Genomic DNA, 16,619 nt, shown 5'->3' with positions numbered 1-16,619 from the left:
CTGCCTCAGCCTCCTGAGTAGCTGGGATTACGGGCACCTGCCACCATGCCCAGCTAATTTTTTTGTATTTTTAATACAGACAGGGTTTCACCATATTGGCCAGGTTGGTCTTGAACTCCTGACCTCCGATGATCCATCCACCTTGGCCTCCCAAAATGCTGGGATTACAAGCATGAGCCACTGCACCTGGTCTATACAGGATCTCAATGAGGGTGAGTTCAGGGTTGACACAGAAAGTTCAGCTTTCTCCATCCTGTATGGAGTGAGAAAGCATCCCTGCCTATGTGCATAGAACTATTCTGGGCTTTCAAAAATGTACTGATCTGGTTTGACCCAACAAACTGACCCACTTCTCCTGCCCCACTTCCTGCCCCTTCCTGGTCATTGCAAGAATGTTCTCAAAGCATGTATCTCTTAAGAATCTTCTGGCAAGTTTGTGTTTGTGGTCTGCTCTGAGACCCAAAGCAGCTTGGATTTGGAATTTGCTTTCACAGTTCTTGGGAGGCGCTAAGCTCTGGTTATTTCTGAGTAACCAGAAGGAGCCCTCCATACTTGGGTAGGTTCCAAGCCAGGTCATTCTCCTTCCCACCTCTCCACTTGCAGTCAGGCAGAGGTGGGCATGAGAGAGGATGGAATTCTGGGTAAATAGTTTGCTCACAGTCAGATGGTCGCCCCCACCCAACCTGATCTAGCCCTCCCTTCAGGCAAGGTCATTATCAGCAAACAGCCAGCTGCATTTCCCTCATGGGAATGTCAGAGACAGAGTTAATAAAAATCTATCTTATTAACAGCCTGACCTACCAGCATTGATCACATTAGAAATGATGCCGCACACACAGTCCCCATTATGTGCATGGTGCAAGGCTCAGCAGAGCTCAAAAAGCCATTTAAATCCCTCCAGGAGTGACTCCCACAAGGGCCTGAAACATCCCCCAAACTAATAACTCCCGACAAAGCACCGACTGGAAAAATTCCTTGTGGATTTGAGATTTTCACTCTGTTACTCTCCTAACTCAATAAAGTAAACACTCCCTGCAGCAAATTAAATACTTTTATTAAAGGGTTCCCTCCTTGATTCCCTTTGACATGGGTATTGCGGGACCCATAATGCTCTCGGAGCTTGAGTGTCTGTGTGAGGGACTGTATCCTACTCCCCATCATTTTCTCCTGTTATTCCAAGGAGACCCAGAACCTTTTATGATTTGCTGATTCTTAGATTCCTCGAAATGTCTGAGATCTCTGGCTTCCCTGAGTGGAACCACTAGCCTGTCAACTGAGGAAACTGGTTTCTGGGTTTTTTGTGGGAGTGACAGGCCTCAAATGGCTCTGACCCAAGCACCTCTAAACTTGCAGTTTGCCTGGAGAAGGACCCAGCAAAACTGTCCAGGCCATGGTGGGCTTCTTGGCCAATGGTCAGACCCCTCTTCTGACTTCACTAGGGGCTTGCTGGTCATACCTTGGACAGTTATCTGGAAATCAGATGAGGTTAGCTATAGAGAGTAGAAGAGGGTAGAGCAGAAGTCAGGAAATCTCTCCTCCCACATTTTCCTGTCCCCAAACTGGCCTTCAAGCTACTCCTCTCTGGGATCTGCCTAGAATTGGGTTCAGCCACTTTCCTAACTTCTAGTCATTGCTTTCTTCTCACTGCTGGTTGCAGCCATGTTATCCTAAGGTCCTGATGGCCTTTCTTCCAGGACCTCCTCAGATGCCATCTTCAGAAAGTCTGCTTTGCAGGGAAACCCACCACTTTGCAGACGGTAACTGCTAGACACTACCACCAAACACTACAACATGGCTGGCATAGAACCCACATCATCATCAGCCCTGCCATTCCCAGCCTCTTGGTCTATAGTCCAGCCACAAGGAACTTGTGCCGGTTCCTCATTTATATTTTAGGAGAAGCCTCCTTCTAGAAACATCCTCATCTACAGTTTCTCAGTTCCATCACAGGGTCTGTAGTGCAGAGGTCTTTGTGGATCCACATGCTAAGAGAATAGAGACAGAGACAATGTGTTTTGCCTTTGGTGACAGTCAGGTCTCTGGAGGCCATAAAGCTTTCTTGGCAAGGGCTCCACAGGTGTGTGTGATAGGCCCTCGTGGAGGGTCTGGTCCTAGCAACCATTGGTAGGGGTTCTGGATGTAGACCCTGTCCAGGGTGTGGAGAAGACAGCCTCTCCCTTCTGGGCCTCTGAGAAGACCCTGCCCAGCTTTCCTCCTGTCTATTTGCCTACCCTGGGCAGGTGAGGCCCTCATTCAGGGTAGGCAGTGGCTTCGGGCCCTGGCCCCTCAGAGGTGTTAAGACATAATAACCCAGGGTGGGTCCTTGTCATTTGAAATGTCCTCCTTCCCCGTCAATCTTGGATAGGCATCCTGGGCTCTGCAGTTATCCCCATATATCTCCGACCCTAACAGAATTGCATCCAGACCTATGTCCTCCCCTAGAAGTCAAAATAGTCACTGGCAGTTAGAGACTGAAAGAGAAAGGGCTGAGAAAATGAGGAAGGGAAGACAAAGTCCATTAGCCCACAAGTGGGGAGTCAGACAGGCCTGAACTGTAATCCAGATTCAGCCACCCACATGCTTTGACCCCTGGCAAGCTACTTGCTCCCCTTCACCTCAGTTTCCTCTCTATAAAACAGGGATAATGAAAGTTCTGCCCACTCAGGGTCACTGTGCAACTTGCAGGGGGCAAGCCTGTGGAACGATCAGCACAGTAAGCATTCAAAGAATGGGCTCATAGGAAAAGATTCAATGACTTCCACACAGGGACCGAACCCAGCTGTAGGGCTGGGAATTCGGTCCTCCCTGAGGCCTACAGGGATTTATTTGCTAGTTCACCCACTGGCCTTTCTTCCAGATACCCCTGCAGGATACATGGAGTGGGGAAAACCTGGGGGTGTCCAAACCTGTGCCTTCTGGCTCTGCACAGCACTACCCAGGCTCGTTAGGGGAGGTGAGTGAGGGAAGAGCCTAGGCCATGGTTGGGGCAGCTGTCAGGCTCAGGGTGTCATGGTGACCACCATGCAGAGACAGACCTGGACAAAGTTGAGTCCATGCACTCTCAATTTGGGCATAATTGGTTCTTGGGGGAATGAAAATATTTTAGATATTACAATGGTTTGTGGTACTCTACAGCTACACCAGACCTAACAAATCTTATTCCTTTATTTTTTGAGACAGAGTCTCACTCTGCTGCCCAGGTTGGAGTGCAACGGCACAATTATGGTTCACTGCAGCCTAAACTTTCCCTGACTCAGGTGATCCTCCCACCTCAGCTTTTCCAGTAGCTGAGACTACAGGTGTGCACCACCACACCTAGCTAATTTTTTTAAAAAATTTTTTGTAGAGACAAAGTTCTTCTATGTTGCCCAGGCTGGTCTTGAACTCCTGGGCTCAAGCAATCTGCCTGCCTTGGCCTCTCAAAGTGTTGGGATTGCAGGTATGAGCCACTGTGCCTGGCCCTTATTCCTTATTTCTTTCTTTTTTTTTTTTTTGAGACGGAGTTTAGCCCTTGTTACCCAGGCTGGAGTGCAATGGCAGGATCTCGGCTCATCGCAACCTCCGCCTCCTGGGTTCAAGCAATTCTCCTGCCTCAGCCTCCCAAGTAGCTGGGACTACAGGTGCGTGCCACCATGCCCAGCTAATTTTTGTATTTTTTAGTAGAGACAGGGTTTCACCTTGCTGACCAGGATGGTCTCGATCTCTTGACCTCGTGATCCACCCGCCTCGGCCTCCCAAAGTGCTGGGATTATAGGTGTGAGCCACCGTGCCCGGCCTTATTCCTTACTTCTAATGAAAGAGATTAAATTTTAATTTAATAAAATTGATTTAAATAAGATTAAATTTTTTCTCCTGGGGGCAGAGTGGCATCATGTAAAGAAGGTAGGGAAACATTGGCATAGTCTGTCTTACTGTCCGAAGGTCCCTCCTGCTGCCTCTTACCACAGCCTTCCTTCCCCTTGGGCTTTTGGGAGCATTGGGCAATGCTGAACAATTCAATTCAGTCCCAAGGCCCCTCTGTCCCAGGCATTAGGGATATGAGCAGTGCCAACCACTCTTACCCTGCCCCTCCCTTGGCTCCTGTGACTTCTCTGTGTGGTTCCCCTCCAGCTTCTGCTCTCCCTATATATGGAGCACTCTCTGCTCCCCATGCTTTCCTCCATGGCTCCAACTTTGCAGCCCCAAACTCTGCCAGATCCCTTTTCTTTGGTGGCCCACTAGCCCTCACCATCTGGATTTTTCCCACCGTTCAGACTCAATATGTCTGGCGCACCTTCTCCTTCCTCCAGAAAGCCCTCACTGTCTACCCCAGCCTGCTTTGTACTTCCCTTCTACAGCATTTAGCTTAAACCACTTCATGTTAAAGAACATCCTGGGTAACAAAGTGAGACTTCATCACTACAAAAAATAAAAATAATTAGTTGGATGCAGTGGTATGTTGGGGGCAGCTGTCAGGCTCAGGGTGTCATGGTGGCCCCCATGCAGAGACAGACCTGGGCAAAGTTGCTCCCCTTCACCTTGGTTTGCTATCCAAGTAGCTTGCCTGAAGTCCAAGCTACTTGGGAGGTTGAAGTGGGAGGATTGCTTGAGCCCAGGAGTTCGAGCCTGTGTGCAATGAGCTATGATTACCCTACTGCACTGAAGCCTGGGTGACAGAATGAGACCCTGTTTCTGGCAAAACAGCAACGGTAACAACAACAAGAATGCAGTTGACCCCTGAACAACATGGGTTTTGAACTGCATGGGTCTACTTATACACAGATGTTTTTCAACAAATGGGGTAAAAAATACAGTATTTATGGGATGCAAAACCTGCATATATGGGCCAAGTTTTCATATGGACAGTTCCACAGGGCCTACTGGGAGACTTGAATATGTATGGACTTTGCCATTAGCAGGGGCTCCTGGAACCAATGCCCTGTGGATACGGAGGGACAATGGTATATGCCCTTGTATTACTCTCAGAGTTTCATGGGTGACTAGTCTGGTTCTGAACCTTCAACAAAGCCTGCTGCTCACATATATGCCTTAAATGACCAATTTTGAGGAAACCACAGAAGGGCAGAATTCCATGCCTGGGCTGTCCTGGAGGTGAAAGCAAAGAACAGACACTGAAGGTGAAGCACAGCGAGACCGAGTCCCACCAGGCAGGGACCTGGAACCAGAGCAACACTGAGACTAGAAGCCTCTGGAAATTCACAGACATTTAAGCAAAGGTGTAGGCCTCCTCTAGAATGTGGCAAGGAGGTTGGAGTCTATTTTAATTAACTGTTACGGAATAAGGTTATAAAAACTTTGTATTGGGATTTTCATTGGCTCACTTGCAAATTCAGGCTCTCAATCCATTTCCCCTTAAGGTCTCAAGGTCACTAACTCAAGATCCTCTCCTGATAGGGCTTTTTGATTCTGTTTTGTTTTTGTTTTTTAGGAGAACAGCCGTCATGGCTAGGGAGGGAATGCAGTATATGTTGATAATTTGGAGAGATCTTGGTTTTAAGGTGTTAAAGGGCAAGAAGAGAGAGGGATAAATACAGGCTTCCTTGGGGGTAATTTTGTCTCCCTCCCCCAGCCCTGAGGTTGTGGGGGAGCTTAAAAGGTCTAGAATGAGCATTATCCTTCCTCCTTTCCTCTTTTCTCACTTCTCCCCTCTTCACCACTCTCTTCAAGATCCAAATTAAGTAGATAAAGGTGAGGAAGCCATGCCTATTTTAAAGTTTCAAACGCTATACGAGAAAGCCAATTGAAAGCCAGGCACAGTAGCTCACACCTGTAATACTAGCACTTTGGGAGGCCAAGGCAGGTGGATCACTTGAGGTCAGGAGTTTGAAACCAGCCTGGCCAACATGGTGAAACCCTGTCTCTACTAACAATACACACACACACACACACACACACACACACACACCACACACAAATTAGCTGGGTGTGGTGGTGGGTGTCTATAATCCCAGCTACTTGGGAGGCTGAGGCAGGAGTATCACTTGAACCCAGAAACATAGGTTGCAGTGAGCCAAGATCATGACACTGCACTCCAGCCTGGGAGACGGAGCAAGACTTTGCCTCAAAAAAATAAAAAATAAGCCAATTATCTTTGCTCCTATGTTTGAAATGTAGCTTGCCTCAGGAACTCCTTAGTGCAGGAGATGTTTTAGAGAGAAACTTATTTTCTTTTCTAACCCTTGCTCCTTCCTTATCAGAAATACAGATAACATGAAACATGTCTTTGGTCCTGAGGCCTCAGAACCTTGTGAGGTTCTAGTGTCTGAATAGAAAGCCTTTCTCTCCTTTACTTCTCACCTTGGGGTAACTCTGATCTTTTGGTGACCCCAGGGTTGCTTAATATCTGGCAGGTAGATGAAGGCTTGAATATTTTTCACGCTCCTCCCATCAGAAGGATCTCATAAGCTTCTCAGTACCAATGAGGGCAGCCAAACCAAACAAATGCCCACTTGTAGAGGAAAACGATTTGATGCTGTGCTCTTAAATTGGGTTAATGTGTATAAAATGAACCAACTAGATGTTAAGTGCCTACCACTCACCACACACCATGCAAAATATCTAATATCTGTATCTCTCTCGTTTAACAACTCATAGCAATTTGGCATGAACAACCATGCAGTTTGCCTAGGACTGACCTGGTTTAAGCACTGAAAGTCCTGCCTCCCTCATTCTGGGACACATCTCAGTCCTGGGCAGATTGAGACAATTGGCCACCCTACAACAATCTTTGACTCTCCAGATGAGAATACTGAAATTCCAGGGTCTACACACTCCGGTTGGGCTTGGCTGACCTTTTTTCTCTTAAATCTTGGCTCCAGTTCTTATTAACAGCCTAGAAAAGTGGAAGTGCAACCATATGTCTAAAGCTGCTTCTAATCCTCTTTCTCCTCATGGCCTCTCAAGAGGTTCTCACAGCCAGAAAACACATCCCCCCTGCAACCACCCCAGGCTAGAAACCCTGGCTCCTACTGACTTTCACCACAGCTTGAGGATTCTATTCAACATATGTGTTCTGCTTGAGTCAAAATTGATTGGCTGCTACGTACTGACTTCCTAAATTATTACTATATTCCTTAAGACTGAACTTGAATTTGCATCCTGATCTGCCTTGGACAGTAGCCATCTCCCTATATTGTCTTGGCTTCATAATTAATAGTGTTCCTTTCATTCTTAAAAGGGTCCTAGTTTGAACAGTAAATTATATGGTTACTCTGCTTAATATTTCTTTTTTTTTTTTTTTTTTGAGATGGAGTCTCACTCTGTCACCCAGGCTGTAGTGCAGTGGCATGATCTCGGCTCACTGCAAACTCCCCCTCCTGGGTTCAAGTGATTCTCCTGCCTCAGCCTCCTGAGTAGCTGGGATCACAGGTGTACCCTACCATGCCCAGCTAATTTTTCTACTTTTAGTGGAGATGGGGTTTCCCCATGTTGGTCAAGCTGCTCTCCAACTCCTGACCTCGTGATCCACCTGCCTTGGCCTCCCAAAGTGCTGGGATTACAGGCATGAGCTACCATGCCCAGCCAAGACTTTTAAATGAGAGTAATCCCCTGAGTAGGCTGACTCTGAACTAGGTATTGTGAAACAGAAAGTAAGGCTTTCCAGACAGGTGTGGCTGGAGGCCAGTGGGGCCCAACATGGAGCCTCTGGAGAGCAGAGAACCTCAGCTGGATGGGAAAGGAAGGTAAGGTAAAGGGCAGGTGGGATGTCAAGAGAGGAGTCATGATGAGGTTGAAGGTCAGGTGCTGGGTGGTTAAGAGGACAGTGGCGAGATCGGAGTGGAATGTTTGAATTTAATATTTCAGAGATGGAGCAGCTAAGGATAATGGTGTGGCCCAGGTTTTGACCATGGACACAGGAGGGAGAAACTGAGGCAAATGGAGGCCTGATTGTGTTTGGGGACAGGAATTGGGCACTGGGGAGACACACGGATGGGGGTTTGTCTCTACTCTTGTACTCCTTTCAAATTTTGAATCTTGTAACTGTATTAACTATTTTAAAAATCTATAAGTAAAATTAAAATGTAAAGGAATCCAGACTGCCTTGTCCATTGACTATTCTAGGTCAACAGTGGAAGCATTTATTAAGTTTTTAAAACCCCATTATAAAACAAATGGACTAAACATTTGAAAACATGCTCAACCTCATTCACTTAAAGGAAAAGAAAGCACATCAGAGTCACAATGAAATACTATTTTTCACCTTTCAGGTTAGCAGATATCAAGAAATTTTTCAACAATGAGAGAGGAAGGCAATGGGCCCTCATATATCTACTTGCCAGTGAGATGCAGATGGGCACATCCTTGATGAGGCCAGTTTGGCAGTATTTATATAACTTTAAAATGGACATACCTGGCCTGGCATGGTGGCTCACATCTGTAATCCCAGCACTTTGGGGAGTGGAAGCAGATAGATCACTTGAGGCCAGGAGTTCGTGACCAGCCTGGCCAACATGGTAAAACTCATATCTACCAAAAAAATACAAAAATTAGCCAGGCATGGTGACTGTAGTCCTAGCTACTCGGGAAGCTGAGGCATGAGAATCACTTGAACCTGGTAGGCAGAGGTTGTGGTAAGTCGAGATTGCGCCACTGCACTCCAGCCTGGGCAACACAGCAAGACTCCATCTCAAAAATAAAAATAAATAAATAAATAAAATGGACATACCTTTTGGTAGCAGCAATCTTTATCTGGAAAGTTATCTTACGGACACATTCCCAGCTGTGGATAAAAACAGATGTGGTTTGAGACATTCACCTCCCTGTGCTTTTGTCACAGTTATAGTGAGAATTAAATATGATATATAGGAAGGATTTTAACAAGGGCCTGGCACACGGTAAGCATTCAGGACATGCTGGCTGTTATTATCACAGCATTGTTCGTGGTGGCAAAACATTGGAAACAACCTGAATGTCCATGAATAAAGGACTGGTTTTAAAAGAAAAGAAAAGGCTGGGCGCAGTGGCTCATGCCTGTAATTCCAGCACTTCGGGAGGCTGAGGTGGGCGGATCACCTGAAGTCAAAAGTAAGCGGCTGGCTGCTTTTTTTTTTTGACATGTTTACTTGTGTTTATTCTTATTTTTGTTTTTTGTTTTTTTTTTAAAAAAAAGATGAGGGACGGAGAGGGAAATAACCCATAAACAATGCAAACAGGAACCAAGACTCCAAGACTTGAGCATACTACCTCTACCCTCAGCCTCAGTTCTCCAAGAGATTCTCACCCACCTGATTTTCTTTTAAACAAGACACCCAAATCAGCAGCAAAGGTACTTTGGGTAGTCACTGAGATTTTGAACACCGGGAAAAAGAGGGGGAACGTCCAAAAAGTAGAAGTTGGGAAGACAAGGGAAGGATCGAGGGAGATGCTAGGCTCTGGAGGACAGAGCTGGGCTACAAGAAGTGGAAGTAAGGCAGTATGGGGGTCCCCCTCCTGACTGCTGTTGCCCATATTCCCCCGGACCCCAGATGGCCCCATGGTTTGTTCTGCAGTCCATTCCCTATTACCTAAAAGCCTCAGAGACCTAATTCCAAGTCCTCTAACTCCTCTTCTAGTGCCCTCCTCCTTGCTAGCTTTTCCAGCTGCTCTTTGCTGGGCTGGCTGACTTCCCCAGCCTGGATCCGCTGCTGCAGCTCTTCCACCTGCCGGAGCTTTTTCTTTAGGTTCTTTATCTTCTTGGCTTTCTCAGTGATGGCAGCTGAGTCAGGCTGGTCAGATGCAGCTGTGGGGGCTGCTCTGGAGCCCTGTGGAGCACTGGGGAGTTGGGCTGTCTCTTCCAGGGACACCTTGTCAAGAGTCCATTCTTGTCTATTGGCTTCTGTCATTCTGTCAGAACAGTTGTCAATGTTTAAGATAATGTGCTTTCCCCTATCTCTGGCTGCTTTTAATTATTTGATTGCCCAGGCTGGAGTGCAGTGGCACGATCACGCAACATCACAGCCTCAACCTCCTAGGCTCAAGCAGTCCTCCCACCTAAGCCTCCCAAGTAGCTAGGACTACAGGCATGCACCACCATGGCTGGTTACTTTTTTAAAAATTTTTTGTCGAGATGGGGTCTCACTATGTACCTGGGCTGGTCTTGAACTCCTGGGCTCAAACCATCTACCTGTCTTGGCCTCACAAAGGGCTGGGATTACAGGTGTGAGTCACTGCACCTGGCCCCTCAGAGCTTCTGCCCGCAACCTTCCACTCTCCCAACTTGGCAGGGGGTAGGGGGGGCTCCTTTGCTGAGCACAGTGGCCCCTGTCATATCACCCAGGATGGCTACATAACTACTCTAGCAGGACAGAGTGTGCGGTCCCCTATCCTGGATTCAAATCCTGCTCCTGCTGCTGCGTGACTTGGAACAGGTTTTTTTCAAACTTCCCTAAGCCTCATTCTCAGGATCTAGAGAAAGGAGGTGAGAGCACCAGTCCCAGGGTCCCCAGCCTGTGGACACTCTCAGCACAATCCCAGCACATGGTGGGGCTCAGGGTTGGGTGGGGATTGAGTGCTGGTGCCCCGGGGGGATCCAGAACTCAGCATCTCTGTAACCTTAGCAAATCATGTGACTTCCTTGGGCCTCAAGTTCCCCAGCAATGGAAACCTCCACTGCATGTGGTAGGGTCAAATGAGACTCCTGGCACAGGGATTAGCTGGACTTGGTGTCCAGCAGGTGCACAGGAAACAGCCATCACCAGAGCCTCTCCTGACACCACTGCAGCAATGGCACCCAGGTGTGGGCAGAGGCAACCTCCACAGCAGAGGGTGAGGCTGCTGGGAAGTTGTGGAAGTGGCCACAGCTCCTGCCAGGTTGGGGACTTGCAAGCGACAAGGCACATGTGGTGGGGCTGGGAGGTTGCCAGTGCCCAGCTGCCCCACCCTCCATGCCCAGCAGGCCCCAGCCTGGCCCTCACCCAGCATGTTGGATGACTCGATCATGTTGGTGTCCAGGTCAGTCCAGTAGAGGCGCTGGTCAGTGTAGTCAATGGTGAGGTCGTTGGCCTGGCCCACCTTGTCCACCAGCATCAAGCAGTTGGTCCCGTCCATGAAAGCCCCCACAATCCTTGGCTTGCCGCCTCACTTGATCCAGTAGATGTAGCTGGAAGGCATGAGGGAGAAGGGCAGGCTCAGTGAGTCCACTCTCACCACAGAACAGAGAGTGGGGAGGGGCTGCACCTTCCCTGTCACCTCAGCTCGGCCCTTCCCATCCTGGAGAAAGCCACGTGCAGGAAGCAGGGAAGGGCGAGACCCTTTCCCCCTGCCACACAAACATCCCTCCAGGGCAGTCACTGTACCACCTCCCTGAATTCCCACAGTGGCTCACTCGTAAGGTGAGGAAACACCCATTTACAGACACAAAAACAGGCACACAGCCAGGCCAAGTGTGTGCTAGAATACCCCCCTAAGCTTTGCCGGATGCCGGGGACACGGCAGAAACCAGGATGAACACAAGCATAGAAGAAAACAAGACATCAGAGCAGGGGAGGCCTTGCAGGATCAGGATATAAACTCAGCTCTGGGCTCCTCCCCAGCAGCCCCTCTGTCCCTTCCTTCAGCAGATCCACAAGAGGAAATGCAGATCCTCATTCCAGATTCTAAGTTTGACCTGCCCTTGCTCTAAAACCAGACCTCTTTCTGATGTCCTGCCATCCTGACATCTTCTTTCCTTCCCTGATAGAATGTGCAGCAGGTAGGGATTGGGCTGCCACACACACACAGATGCTTCCTGGGGTGGGCACTGGGTCCACTGCACAGAAAACAAAACTCAAGTCCAGAGAGACACCCCACACTCACACACATCTGGGGCCTGTCTGACCCCAGTGCCCAAGGCAGGGCCCCTAGGATGCCCGGCAGCTAAAAGCACACTTACTTCTCAATGTTGGTCCTAAGCTGTGGCTCAGCAGCCTCCAGGAGGCCATTTCAGAGTGGCCTGAAGTCCAGGGACCTCAAAGCCAGTTCTGGATCCTGGTTTTGGCAAAACGGTGCAAAGCCACGAGGCCTGGTTGGGAGCCTGAGATAGCACTTCCTGGCCCAGCTCCACTCTAACTGGGTATGTGTCTTAGATATGTCCCTCAGTTTCTCTGAGCCTGTTTCTGCATCTGTAAAATCGACACAGATGCTGCCCGATGCAGGCCCCGTGGATGCTTTGGTGAGATGGCCCAGGTGAAAGCAGCCAGCACTGTGCCTGACACAGCCTCAGCACCTGCCCCATGAAGGAACTCCATGACTTCCGAGGGGCCTACTAGTCCTGGCCACCATCAGGGTGAATGACATTGGTACAGCTGTGATCACCGAGGGCCACATGGGCAGCCTGCCACCTTCCCAGCTGGCACTCCTACACCGTCTCACACAGAGAGGCAGACACGAGGACGCCCCAGACAGGCAAACTCTTACCCCTCGGTGGGATCCAGGGCCAGCGACCGCAGGTTGTCCAGGTCCCTCCACATGAGGACCTGCTGGAACTGCCTGTCCAGCCAAGCCATTTCGATCCTGTTGGTCCCAGTGTCGGCTGAATAGAGGTTCTTGCCATCCAGTCAATGGCCATGCCCTCGGGGTAGTCAAGGCCAAACTCCACCACATGTTCCACCGAGCTCCTGTTCAGGAAGGCACGACTGATAGTCTGGCAGCAGGGGAGCATGAAAAGGGCATTTTAGGAATGAGTGTCGTTTGTAGACATCTCACTGAGATGCCTGGCCACCTGGAGCAGCTACTGACCACATTCTGGACCAGATCACCAACATTCAAGTTTTTTTTGAGACGGCATCTTGTTCTGTCACCCAGGCTAGAGTGCAGTGGCACAATTTTGGCTCACTGGAACCTACACCTCCTGGGTTCAAGTGATTCTCCTGCCTCAGCCTCCTGAGTAGCTGGGATTACAGGCGTTAATTTTTGTTATTTTTAGTAGAGATGGGGTTTCAACATATTGGCCAGGAGGGTCTTGAACTCTTGACCTCTTGATACACCTGCCTTGGCCTCCCAAAGTGCTGGGATTACAGGCATGAGCCACTGCACCCAGCCACATTCAAGTTTTTAAATGTAGTAAGATATCTTTTTGGAAAAAGCAACTTGGAGATTATATATACCATTTTTTCCCCCCAGACAGGTCTCACTCTATTGCCCAGGTCAGAGTGGAGTGGTGTAATCTCAGCTCACTGCAGCATCAGCCTCCTGGGGCTCAAGTGATCCTCCCAACTCAGCCTCCTTAGCAGCTGGGACTACAGCTGTGCACCACTACATCCAACTTTTAAAAAGTTTTTTGTAGAGATGGGGTCTCACTATGTTGCCCAGGCTGGTCTCAAACTCCTGGGCTCAAGTGATCCTCCTGCCTCAGCCTCCCAAAGTGTTGGGATTACAGGCATGAGCCATTGTGCCCGGCTGTAACCAGCACATGTGTAATAAAAGAACAGTTAAGCCTAAAGGGAGCATCTGTGCAGTGGAGTATTTCATGCATTTAAAAGATTGTGCCAAAGAGTCTGTCACAGCATCATCAAATACCTATTGTAATGTCAAGTAAAAAAATCAGGATACAGAATGCTCTGTAGCATATAATTGTGACTATGAGAAATGCTATCTTACAGAAAAAAGACTTGAAGGAAACATGCTAAGGTATCAGCAGTGGTCTCTAGCTGGTGAGGCTATGAGCAATTTCCATTTTCTTTTTATACTTTTTTTTCTTTTTGTTTTGATTTGTTTTTTTGAGATGGAGTCTCACTCTGTTGCCCAGGCTGGAGTGGAGTGGCATGATCTTGGCTCACTGCAACCTCCACATACCAGGTTCAAGCAATTCTCTGCTTCAGCCTCCCAAGTAGCTGGGATTACAGGCATATGCCACCATGTCTAGCTAATTTTTGTATTTTCAGTAAAGATGGGGTTTCACCATCTTGACCACTCTGGTCTCAAACTCCTGACCTAGTGGTCCACCTGCCTCAGCCTCCCTAAGTGCTGGGATTACAGGCGTGAGCCACCGTGTCCGGCCTCTTTTTTATACTTTTCCATGTATTTTCCTTTTTCTGCAAAGAACACTTGTGACTTAAAGTCTTAAAAAATCTTTTAAAGATACGTAATACAAATACCAGAATAGGATGGGTCTGGTGGCTCCCACCTGTAATCCCAGCACTTTGGGAGGCCAAGGCAGGAGCTTGAGCCTAGGTGTTTGAAACCAGTCTGGGCAACATGGGGAAACTCTGTCTCCACAAAAAAAAAAAAAAAGAAAAGAAAAGAGGAAAAAAACCCACAAAAATCAGCCAGATGTGGTGGTGTGCACCTGTAGTCCTAGGTACTCCGGAGGCTGAGGTGGGAGGATCACTAGAGCCCAGGAGGTCGAGGCTGCAGTGAGCTGAGATTACACCACTGCACTCCAGCCTGATGACAGAGAAGACCCTGTCTCAAAACAAACAAACTTAACAGAAAACCCCCAGAAAACAAATAGTAGAATAACAAATGAGTAAACAGTGTAGTTGTCCAACACTTCAGAACAGAGGTCAACACGTTTTTTCTGTAAAGAGGCAGATGGCACATATTTTAGGCTTAACAGCCCATGCGGATCTGTCACAACTCAACTCAGCAGCACAAAAGCTGCCACAGACAATCCATAAACAAATGGGCTTTTCTGTACACCAATCAAACTTGCTTTTCTCGCTAACATGGCGAAAACCCATCTCTACTAAAAATACAAAAATTAGCCAGGCATAGTGGCAGGCATCTGTAATCCCGGCTACTTGGGAGGCTGAGGCAGGGAGAATTGCTTGAACCCGGGAAGTGGAGGTTGCCATGAGCTGAAAATGTGCCACTGCACTCCAGCCTGGCAACAGAGCAAGACTCCGTTTCAAAAAAAAAAAAAATCTTTGAAAGTCAAAAGTTGTATTGTTACTGAAACACTGTTAAAATATGTTGTCACTCTGCTAGTTGCACTTAAGTACAGTTCCACTTAGTGAATACTTAATACTGCATGCCAGAAATTACATTAAATATCTATTATTTAATTCTCACAATAATCTTTACAAAGTAGGCACTATAATCTCATTTTACAGCGAGATATGAAACTCACAGATGCTCTAAATGAATTTGGGGAGAAAGGAGGTGAACTCCTTTCATATGAGTTTCATATCTCGCTGTAAAATGAGATTATAATACCTACCTTGCAGATTTATTGAAGTTTCTTCCTGCAAAGCTAAATAGTAATAACTTTATTTTTCCAGAAGCATATTTCAAAAATATTTCGGGCCAGGTGTTACGGTTCACGCCTGTAATTCCTAGCCCTTTGGGAGGCCGAGGCAGGCAGATCATCTGAAATCAGGAGTTGGAGCCCGGCCTGACCAACATGAAGAAACTCAGTCTCTATAAAAATAAAAATAAATAAATAAATATTTCTTGTTTTCTTGTTAGAGCTTTATTTTCTACACATCACAGGAATTTTTTTTTTTTTTTTTTTGAGATAGAGTCTCGCTCTGTGTCGCCAGGCTGGAGTGCAGTGGCACAATCCCGGCTCACTGCAACTTCCTTTTTCCGGTTTCAAGCAATTCTCCTGCCTCAGCCTCCCGAGTAGCTGGGACAACAGGCACGCACCACCACGCCCGGCTAATTTTTTTTGTACTTTAGTAGAGACGGGGTTTCACCGTGTTGCCCAGGCTGGTCTCGAGCTCCTGAGCTCAGGCAATCAGCCCATCTCAGCCTACCAAAGTGCTGGGATTACAGCACCGTGCATAGCCAATTTTTTTGTTGTTGTTGTTAGAAATAGGGGGTGGGGGCCGGGCGCGGTGGCTCACGCCTATAATCCCAGCACTTTGGGAGGCCGAAGCGGGTGGATCACGAGATCAAGAGATCGAAACCATCCTGGTCAACATGGTGAAACGGTCTCTAATAAAAATAAAATTCAGCGTTACCCGTCCAAAGCAGCGGCGTCAGAACAAGTTACTAAAAGTCACCCGCAATCTCCCGCTCCGACTCCCCGGAAGGGCTGGGTACCCCTCTCGGCTGTGACACCATTGGGCGTATAAGTGGAGTGGGGCCAGCGCGTCTCCTCCGAGAGAAACCCGAGGCCCAGAGGGGCCGAGGGAGCCCGACACGAAAACTACAGAACTTCCTGAGTAGGGACCTGAACCAAGATCTCTGCCCACGGCGCGAGATGTAGAGATGCGGCTCCACTTAAGAAAGGGGTCCCCACATGCGAGTGGGGCGAGGGGTCAGTTGAACCCAGTCCCTCCCTGGGTCGCCAAGTCCCGAGTCCCGCCCTCTCCCCGCAGGACTCCCGGAGAGGACCTCAGCCTTCTGGCTTCGCCCCTCCGCCTTCTGGCTTCACCCCTCTGCCTCACTCAGGAGGAGACCTGCCACGGCCCTATCTGACCTGTCGTCGCTGGAAGACTCCATGCCTGCCTTGAAGAAGCGCCCACCACGACCTACACACTCTTCGGCGCCATCGCTAGAGTGGCGAGGCTGGCTCGCCGCGGCGTCCCGTCTCCTGGCAACCTCATTCCGCACTGTCGCCGCCGCCGATTGGCCCGTGTGCTCGCGGCTCCTGTCTCATTGGCTATTGCCGGGCCTAACGATGCCGGAGGGTTGCTAAGGGGCGGGAGGCGCGCAGGAGTTAAACGCGCCTGCGCGGGGGCGACTTGACGCGCGTGAGGGCTTGGTCCGCTGGAGCG

The 16,619-nt window shown here is 48.7% G+C and overlaps 1 long non-coding RNA gene across 1 annotated transcript in view; it reads right to left on the bottom strand.

Moving 5' to 3' along the window:
- Positions 1-16,410, bottom strand: part of LOC135273115 (uncharacterized) — a 32,037-nt gene extending 15,627 nt beyond the window's left edge. The window contains exons 1-5 of the long non-coding RNA XR_010340974.1: positions 16,322-16,410; positions 12,373-12,598; positions 10,893-11,077; positions 9,504-9,822; positions 8,666-8,719 (exon numbers count right to left, since the gene is read on the bottom strand). This is a non-coding gene — a long non-coding RNA (uncharacterized LOC135273115). The remainder of the gene's footprint in view (positions 1-8,665; positions 8,720-9,503; positions 9,823-10,892; positions 11,078-12,372; positions 12,599-16,321) is intronic.
- Between the last annotated feature and the right edge of the window lie 209 nt (positions 16,411-16,619).

Source organism: Aotus nancymaae, unplaced genomic scaffold, assembly GCF_030222135.1.
Source record: "Aotus nancymaae isolate 86718 unplaced genomic scaffold, 86718_ANA_hifiasm-v0.15.2.pri h1tg000267l, whole genome shotgun sequence".
In the NCBI taxonomy this organism is placed as follows: Eukaryota; Metazoa; Chordata; class Mammalia; order Primates; family Aotidae; genus Aotus; species Aotus nancymaae.
This window is presented reverse-complemented; position numbering and strand designations above follow the sequence as displayed.